General features: G+C 43.9%; 1 protein-coding gene across 1 annotated transcript in view; it reads right to left on the reverse strand.

Moving 5' to 3' along the window:
* COP1 (COP1 E3 ubiquitin ligase) overlaps positions 1-9556 on the reverse strand; it is a 244101-nt gene that overhangs the window by 218738 nt on the left and 15807 nt on the right. The gene's annotated exons all lie outside the window — the stretch shown is intronic.

Consider the following 9556-nt stretch of genomic DNA (forward strand, 5'->3'; position numbering starts at 1 on the left):
GTAAAAAAAGAAGATGTGCGCACAGCCTTTCAGATTTCTCAGACTTTGCTGGGGGAAGGTCAGAAATGCAGTTTAGGGCCACAAACCACGCACAAATCTGCACCAAAAACAGCAGCGCAAAAAAAAAAAAACCCACAAATCACCACGTGGGCAGTGTCTTACATATTCCAGTTCTCCTTGACTACAGAACAGATACTGAATTTCAACATGCCTGATTGTTCTTGTAGAAGGTAAGCTGCCGATGCCAGAGGTGTGGCTTCCCTTTTCTCATTGCGAACATGCACGCTCAACCGAGAAAAAAGAGTGCATATGTTTTGAGAGAGAGATAGGTGTGGTGGTGGTGGTGGGGGGGGGGGGGGGAAGAAATATTAGGGATACTCGTCCATTGCCAAACATGTACGGCCTCTAAGGCTACTTTCACACACCCGGTTTGAGCAGTGCGGTTCAATCCGGCTGTGAAACCTATGCAACGGATGCGGTGAAAACACCGCATCCTTTGCATAAGTTTTTACATGCGGCCGGTCCGTTTTTTTTCCGGTTGCGGCATGCTACTGAGCATGCGCAGTGGAAGAAACCGCATGCGGCAGCCGGATGCGTTTTTCCGCATCGCGCCGCATCCGCGTCCATAGGCATTGCATTAAAAAATGTGCCGCAGCGGCCGGATGCGGCGCGATGCGTTTTTTTTGCTGGAGCAAAAAACGTTGCAGGCAACGTTCCATCCGGCCGCGGCATTGGCTAAATCTGCCGCATGCGGCAAAACCGGACCGAACGCAAGCCCATGCGGCACAATACGGCACTAATGTAAGTCTATGCAAAAAAAAAAAACGCAACCGGCGGCAAAAAAAAAAAAACGGTTGCGTTTTTTCTGCAGAGCGCCGTATTGTGCTGCAGAGCAAAAACCGGATGTGTGAAAGTAGCCTTACACACCTCATGTGCCCCTCACCTGTGAGAATGGAGGGGGGAGTGAGAAAGCATAGCCATTCTCCTTCGTTGCCACCGTCTTAACAAGCCCCATTAGTGCGGATCACAAAGGCTTAAAATAACTGTGCTGAGCAGAGTGTCTAAACTACAGACAACTGTCATAACACAGGAACGTTACTCACGAAGACAAGGGGAAGATGTAACCCTTAATATAGACGCGCACCGCTGCTACTTTAATCACGTCCCCAGCGTGAACGTGGCCGACAACAGAGTCCCATTCAGCTGTGAACAATGGACAGTATTTGGGAGTGCAGAGCCGAGTAAGCAGAGCCGGATCAGAGGCCCTCTCCGTGCACCGGCGGCGGGGCCAACACTACATTACTCCACAACACCAAGAGGCCCCTTCAGTAACAAAGGGCTTAAGATGAGCCGCGGAAAAACAAAAACATCTTTCCCCCTCTGTATTCTCACAGAACATGGATTCATTCCAGGGATAAAACTTCTCCAGTGTCAGGGAGGCAGCTGCTATTAGTTTTACAAAAAGCTCTTTTTAAAAAAAAAAAAAAAAATTAAATAAATAATATATTGGAGATCTGCATCCAGACCGACACCTGGATGTGATTTCACCATGCTTGCTTTTAGATGATTTTTTTTTTTTGCAGAATCTTGGGAATCGTATGTATGTTTAACACAGGAGCGTTAAGTTATAACCGGGAAATGGATTTTAACCCCCCGTGTGGGAAAGGTGCTGGAGAGGATTACAGCTCGAGACTCCACAGACTGCAAGTTCAGGAATATTGGTCATTAAACTCGGATTAGAAAGGGGAAAAAAAAAAAAAAAAAAAAAAAAAAAAAAATGCCAAAAGCCAGAGCCCCTTCGCTGGGATTGCACATACATATTGTCATCCAATACACAGGGTCGATCGTTATCAGATTAGCGTGGGTCCAGCACCCCAATCATCAGCCGGACATCCATGTCAGAACAGTGTAACAGTGCAGATAGGCTTGATGTGCTGCAGCCGCTGCCGGGTCCTGCAGATCTATGTAAGGGGAATATATGAAAAGCAGAAACTGCTGTGTGAATACTAACATGAAAAATCCAATAGCTATATGTAAGAATGAAAATGGAATCTGCATTACTGCCATGAACATGTGAATACAGAGAAATTTAGCTATTGAATTGATCAATGCAACAGAGCTCCATTTGTAGTTTTTCGTTTGTGAACCCGGCCCCACCACACCTACTGCCAGTCCACATTATACACATATAGCCTGGGTCTCAGCTTCCCATACACGGTAGGTTTTTTAACTGCATGAGAGGACACACACAAGCTAGGGACCCCAACGTAGAGAAATACTTTGGCGTAGTGTTGGGGCTCTATTGCATTGATCAATTCAGTAGCTAAATTTCTCTTGATTCATATGTTCATGGCAGTAATGCAGATTCCATTTTTCACATATTCACTCTTGCATATAGCTATTGGATTTTTCAAGTCAGTATTCACACAGCAGTTTCTGCTATTCCATGTATTCCCCTTGCATAGTCACTGGTGTGCATACCTTATCTCCCCATAGTGATGTTTTTTTAGGTTTTTGCACCCAGTTTGGACTTAGAATGGAGTTCCAAACGTTATTCCTTATTGTTAGTAGTTTTTCGTTTGTGAACCCTCCCCAACCACACCTATTGCCAATCCATATCATACGCATATATAGCCTGGGTCTCAGCGTCCCATACACGGTAAGTTTTTAACTGCATGAGAGGACACACACAGGCTGGGGACCCCAACGTAGAGAAATGCTTTGGCGTAGTGTTGGGGCTCTATTGCATTGATCAATTCAGTAGCTAAATTTCTCTTTATTCATATGTTCATGGCAGTAATGCAGATTCCATTTTTCATTCTTATATAGCTATTGGATTTTTCATGTCAGTATTCACACAGCAGTTTCGGCTTTTCATATATTCCCCTTACATAGTCACTGGTGTGCATACCTTATCTCCATATAGTGTAGATATTTTAGGTTTTTGCACCCAGTTCAGACTCAGTATGGTGTTCCAGACGTTATTTCTTGATTGGGTCCTGCAGATCTGTCTTTATTGACGAGAATAGGAGCGGATGTGAAGTGCTCAGCCGCTACACCGAAAATAGGGCTGCACAGTACGGCGCCGTTCAGTGCTCAGACCCAGAGTCATCGGGATTAATGATGGCTGATCAGTGTGGATCCACCACCGCAAACATCAGCCGGACATCCCTGTCTGCACAGTGTAACAGCGCAGCTCCGCTCGATGTGTAGCAGCCGCTGCTGGGTCCACTCTCCTCCTGTACCAGTCTGTGTCTTGTATTGTTTATGATTATTGTCCTTTTCTCTATTATGTATACCCCTTTCACATGTAAAGCGCCATGGAATAAATGGCATAATATTATTATTAATTATAATAAAAATCTGCCTTTATTGGAGAATAGGAACAGATGTGCAGTGCTCAGTTGCTCCATTACTGCACAGTATCAGTACTCAGTTCAGTGCTCAGACCAGAGCCCACCAGGACTAATGCCTGCTGATCAGTGGGGTCTGCCAACACTCCCAATCTGATATTCACGCATCCTAAAGACCGATCATTAATAACGTATGCAGGAACATCCCCATTAGGCCCGATTCACACATCCGTGTTGCATCTGTGCTATTTCAGAGATACAATATGTGACCAATATAACCCACGGTGCCAGTCACATGTACGTGTTTTTTCACAAACTGTCCATGCAAACCTCTGTGGAATGTATAGTAAGATTTTTTTTCCCGGTATCACAGATGAGAAGGGCCAATACAAGTTTTTGGGTCTGTGAAAAACCATGTACAGCACACAAATAGCAAGGTGTGGAGTGAGAATTTAAAGGGATTGTCCACTAATTTCACATTGATGGCCTATGCTGAGGATAGGTCATCAATCCGACACGCCGCTGATCAGCTGTTCTAGGTTCTATCAGCAGAAGCCGGAAATGCTCAGTTCCGGAGCTGCTCCGTTTTCTGATAGTGGCAGCGGCCGGGTACTGCACATTGACTCCCATTCTAATCAATAGGAGGCGGATGCGCAGGACCCAGCTTTGGCAGCAAACTGCGTGCAAGGTAGCACGTAAGGGCTTGGGCAAATGGTAGGAGGTGAGCACTTGATCTGCTCACTCAAATCCCGTGTCACTGTGCAGATGAAGACTGCCACCAATACCCATAAGTTCACTGGAAACTATAATAAACAGAAAAAAAAATAAATGAACAAAATGACCTTCAAACCTTCTGCCATACACGTGATCTTTTGCTAAAAAAGAAAAAAAAAAAAAAGGCAGAGGGCAACTTTCAGCAGTAACACCAAATGATCGGAGGAGCAGCACACTACCACGCCATTCAAACGAAGGGCCGAAGTCCTGGCAATCTATTAAAGAAACACTCCCATCAAAGTTTTTATCCTTTTAATATATTGCAATCATATTGTACAACACTGTGCATTTACAGTTGCTCATTTTGTAGCTTCTACCCAGTTAATTCTTCTGTTTTCCCATTAAGTCTATAACATCACATTGTTAAAAACAAACTGTAAATCCTTCTAATCTCTATGTAGAAAAAGGAAGTCTTATCTCTGCATTCTCTTGACTCATGCAACAATCAATGGCAGAGGGAGGAGTTAAGAGGGGGAATGATTCATGCAAGGACAAGAAACTTCCTGTTTCTACATAAAGCAAAGAAAGAAGAATTAACTGGGTAGAAAGGCAAAATGAACAATTGTAAGTACACAGAGCTATAGAATATTATGATTGCAATATCAAAAGCACCATTCCAATGTTTTGGGGGGGGGGGGGTTTCCCAGCGTTGGAGTTGCGCTTTAAATGTAAGCCCCTTGTCATATACTCACCGATCAGTGGCTTCACCTGTTACTGATGCCACTGCAGTCCCATTGTTCCTGTAACCTCTGACTGCCCGGAAGTCAGAAGTTACATCAAACTCTCAATGCATCTCTATGAGGGACGGGAGGAGGCCGGGAGGAGGCCAGGATGAGGCTCTCATAGACTTGCATTGAGTTGTGATCTCTGGCACGCTCCATGAAACACAAGAGCTGCCAGCAGGTCACAAATCACAGGGGAATGTCCAGAGGGTAGCGATAGAAGGTTGAGTATAAGAAAAGTCAGGGTTCTTAGATTTAAAATCACCCCTCCAGCAGTGCAATAAAAGCAAAAAAATGCTGGAGTGGATTTAAGAGGCTGAAAACCATTGATGGGAGTGCTTCTTAGAGTTAACGGTAGTAATAACTTGCATTGCAAAGTGCAGATTCAAACCCAATAGTACAGGTCCTCCAAGGTTAAAGACACTCATTGAAGAGGTTTCCCGTTCTCAAAAAAGATTTAGGATTTTGAACAGAGCCACTGACCCTCGCCTCATTAACTCAGAATTTCCTAATAGAATATATGGATATAGGTTTGTGGAGGGGGGGGGGGGGGTAAACGGACGTTAAACAGGTGTCTTGGCTGTGACTGTGTAATTGGGTAAGGAAACCTTCTGTTTGCTTCCATTTCAGCATTCATGGCGTTAAATATAGAAGGGCTTCAGAACATCTTTCAGATACAGGCTTTAGGATTTAGGGTCCCCACTGCACATCAGTAATAGCAACGGCACAAAACAGACTTTATTACTACTGAAGCTTTCTTGCACCAAATTGTACAAAAAAAAAAAAAAAAAAAAAAAAAGCGGCATTCCGTTTCTGGAGCTCCGAAGTCTGCAAATACATCTCTGTGGGATCTTACAGTTCATTTCAGGATAAAAAATAAATAAAATAAATGCTTTAGGAAGGGTGGGTTAAATGTACAAAACAGAGAAGGAAATCGGAAAAAGAAAAAAAAAAAAAAAAAAAAAAAGGGTTATGAAACGAGGAATTGAATGTTCTAGTTTAATGCAAACAATCAAGAGCACGCCATCAACATTAACACACTGAGGCGGCGTATATACTCAAAAGTTCATTGTCCTAGCACAATCCGCTAATTGACGGCTTCCAAAAAGCTCCAGATACTTAGTGGTGATGTCAACTATCAATTTACATAGTTTACACTTCTCCAGTAAAAGCCAAAGACAATGGGGGGGGGGGGGGCGGGGGGGGAATATAAAATAAAAAAAAAAAAGTAAATCCTTGGAGAGAAATAGGAGGAGGAGAACTTTGAGTGTGAAGTCTATCCTGGACCCCATGGCTTCAGTCAATAGAAGACGTTCTCATATAGTGCATTTCTGGACAGAAAAGTGGTGTAATTATAGAGTTATTGTAATGGTCTAGACAACCCCTCACCCCAAAAAGAGGTCACCGACGTGACTATAAAATGTATGAGGGCTCCAACTAAGAGCAGAGTCCTACATCTGGCATCTATGAGAAGTTATGGCCGACTCCTGTCCTCACCATCGGCTCAAACCATATAATATCCTATAGGTCAATGACCTGGGTGGGGGCCTGTAAAGTGATACAGTGCTGGCAGGTTACAATACCCCTCTTTGGCACTGATCAAACACTTTTGCAACCTTTGGCCCCCAAAATAACATTGGCCTTCAGTTATTAACCAATATATGCCCATTGCAGATTTCTCAATTTTCATTTTCTGCACTATGATTTCAAAGATTTAAGGAGTTCGTGCCCATGATGAGTTTTACTCACGTTTTTTTTACGCTCCGTATTTTTACTGTAAAAAAAAAAAAAAAAACACAACACGCAGCATTTTATAGCATAAGCAAAATGGATGAGGTTCGTAGAAATCTCCATCCATTGTGCTGAATTTAAAGGGAACCTGTCAGGTGCAATATGTACCCAGTTCTGGGTGTATATTAGTGATTCCTGCCTAAGGCCGATTTCACACATCCGGCTTTTCACCGGTTTGACGGATCTAGCCCACGCCAGTACAGTATGATACAGTAAAGTGGCAGCGCAGCAACTTCCGGGTCACATGACAGCACGCAAAACAAGAATGCCGCAGAGACACCATCACATGTTTCTCAACGCTGGCAGGAAACTAGCCAGGTCTTTCACCGGGAAGGAACAACCACGGGAAGGGCAGTCTCCAGTCAAGGAAACCACCTATGCCAAAACATGGTATCCATCCGCAGACAGCTGTTTCGGGGCATTTGCCCTTCATCAGTGTGGAGTAGGAAACTCCTTACCTATGTAGTCTTCTACTAGGCATTGCTCCCACTAACTAGTTTCCTAGAACTGCTCGTGGTTCTGGCTGCATATTACACCTGACAGGTTCACTTTAAACTATCCTGTGCTGGTCATGTCATCCGCTGTCTGCATGCTAAAATAAAGACCATGGCTTTCCTCGCCCGAAGAGCTGGATGTTTCTTCTTTCTTTCACTTGCAATATCGGGCTGTGGCAGTGCCTGTCCAAGCTCCAGGGAGAAGCCAGGAGTGAGCTCGTACACGGTGAGCTGATATACATAAATTGGATTATTATCCTGCAGTGCGTGTTTCATATCTGCAACCTGTTAGTTCCTCCTGCAGGTACATTAAGTTTGCAAGTTTTCACCATAGACTTGCATTAGATTTGGAAAATCTACATGTAAACGCACATGCATTTTTAGTGCACTTACGGGGCAGAAACGTAGAGAGAAAAAAAAAAAATCCTCATTTAAAGAATGAATTAAAAGGAAAACAAAAAAATTAAATGAAGGTGCAGAAAATCAATCAATGATTGGGGAACGTAGTGTAAAGCAAGAGTATGGTGGACGAGGAGGGGGCACAACCCTCTGCCAGACATTAACCCCTCTCCAAGCCAGGAAAACAGAACATATCTGTAATTCTGCCCATGGGATGTTTTACTACTGAAAACAGGCATACTGGTGGTATACAAAACAGTTGTTTTTTTTTGTTTTTTTAAATGATGTCTCAGCGCTCTGAAGCCACATGCAAATTAGCCTAGAAGTGCATAGGGGCGAATCGATGTACTCAGCATATTGATAAACCCCTAATGGACTTCCAGACATTTACATGCGGCTGTAAAGCGTGATTTTTTTTTCAGTGCTGGCACATCAGATTACTACTGAGCGAATCGATCTGTAGATCCCGGATCCATCCAGGTCAGTATTCAGAGGTCACTGGTCGAGAACCCTGCAATCCGCCCCCTACCTGCCAGCATCTCTGCAGCCTGCCAATTAACGGGAACCTGTCAGGTGCAATATGCACCCAGAACCAAGAGCAGTTCTGGATATATATTGCTAATCCCTGCATCTAGTAACAAAGATATCTATAGAAAAAGATTTTCTAAAGATCCTTTATGGATTTGCTAATGAGAGCAGGCACTAGTCGCAAGGGCGTTAGTTCCGCCGACTAGTCCGCCCTCTTAGCATTTTAGCACACCCACAGGTGCGTGCTAACATGATATTAAATGCATAGTGCACAGCGTCATCGGCTGTGACGAGCGTACCTTTGTCCATGGTCACTGCATCAGACGCAAAGCAGTGCGCATGATCAGAAGTCCCAGCACTTCCGGTCATGCACGCTAGACCTCTCTGAAGCTGGATCGTGCACACCCAGTTTCATAGTGCACATGACCGGAAATGCAAGGTACCGTGTCACCACTGATGACGATGGGTATTGAATAACATGTTAGCATGCTACTGTGGGCGTGCTAACATGCTCAGAGGGCAGACTAAGTTGGGGGAAGTAACTCCCTTGGGACTAGTCACTGGCTTCATTAGCATAGAATAAATGATCTTTAGAAATAGTTTTTATAAAGATCTCTTTATCTTTGCTATTAGGCCCAGTGCCCACGCTGCATATTTTGACAGGGATTTTGATGCAGATTTTCAGAAATCTGCAGCAAAAATCTGCATGTCCATTGTGAAGCCAGCAAAGTCTGAGAATTCAGAAGTGCTGTGCCCACGTTGAGTATTTTTCCCTTGCGTATTTAGTGCAGATTTTTTTTCTGCACCAAACATGCACGAGAAAAAATACTCAACGTGGGCACAGCACTTCTGAATTCTCAGACTTTGCTGGCTTCACAATGGACATGCAGATTTTGCTGCAGATTTCTGAAAATACGCGTCAAAACTACACCGCGTTGGCATTGGGCCCTTTATGCCAGGACAGTTAGGCAGGGATTAGCAATATGCACCCAGAACTGCTGGTGGTTCTAGGTGCATATTGTACCTGACAGGTTCCCTTTAAGAGAGATGCTGGCAGGTAGGAGGCGGTTTGCAGGGCTGCCGTGCAGAGGCCACAGAACACGGACCTGGCTGGATCACAGTGCTTATTCACTTAACTCTGCTACCAATATATATTTTCATAATGGAAATCAAAACTCAATAATTTTACTCTTTAAACTTAAAAATTACTTAGAAATCCTGCAGCAAATAAAGTACTGACATAACCAAATCCAGAGTGAAAGAATTTCTTGAAGGATCCAATGAGTCTGGAATGCAACGTAGACAAAAAAGGTATTGCAAGAAATGCAACTCCACTTTATAACGAGGGCTATGGATTGGTCTTAAAAAGGAGGAGGAGGTTGATACGGCGATGTTCGGACGGAGCACAGCAGCCTTGTAAGTCGTTTGTTGTCCGCTGCTCATCTCCTACTCACCCAGATACCCCCCATGATCAGGCTGGAAATAAGAAATGTAC

Source organism: Anomaloglossus baeobatrachus, chromosome 8 (genome assembly GCF_048569485.1).
Source record: "Anomaloglossus baeobatrachus isolate aAnoBae1 chromosome 8, aAnoBae1.hap1, whole genome shotgun sequence".
Taxonomy (NCBI): Eukaryota; Metazoa; Chordata; class Amphibia; order Anura; family Aromobatidae; genus Anomaloglossus; species Anomaloglossus baeobatrachus.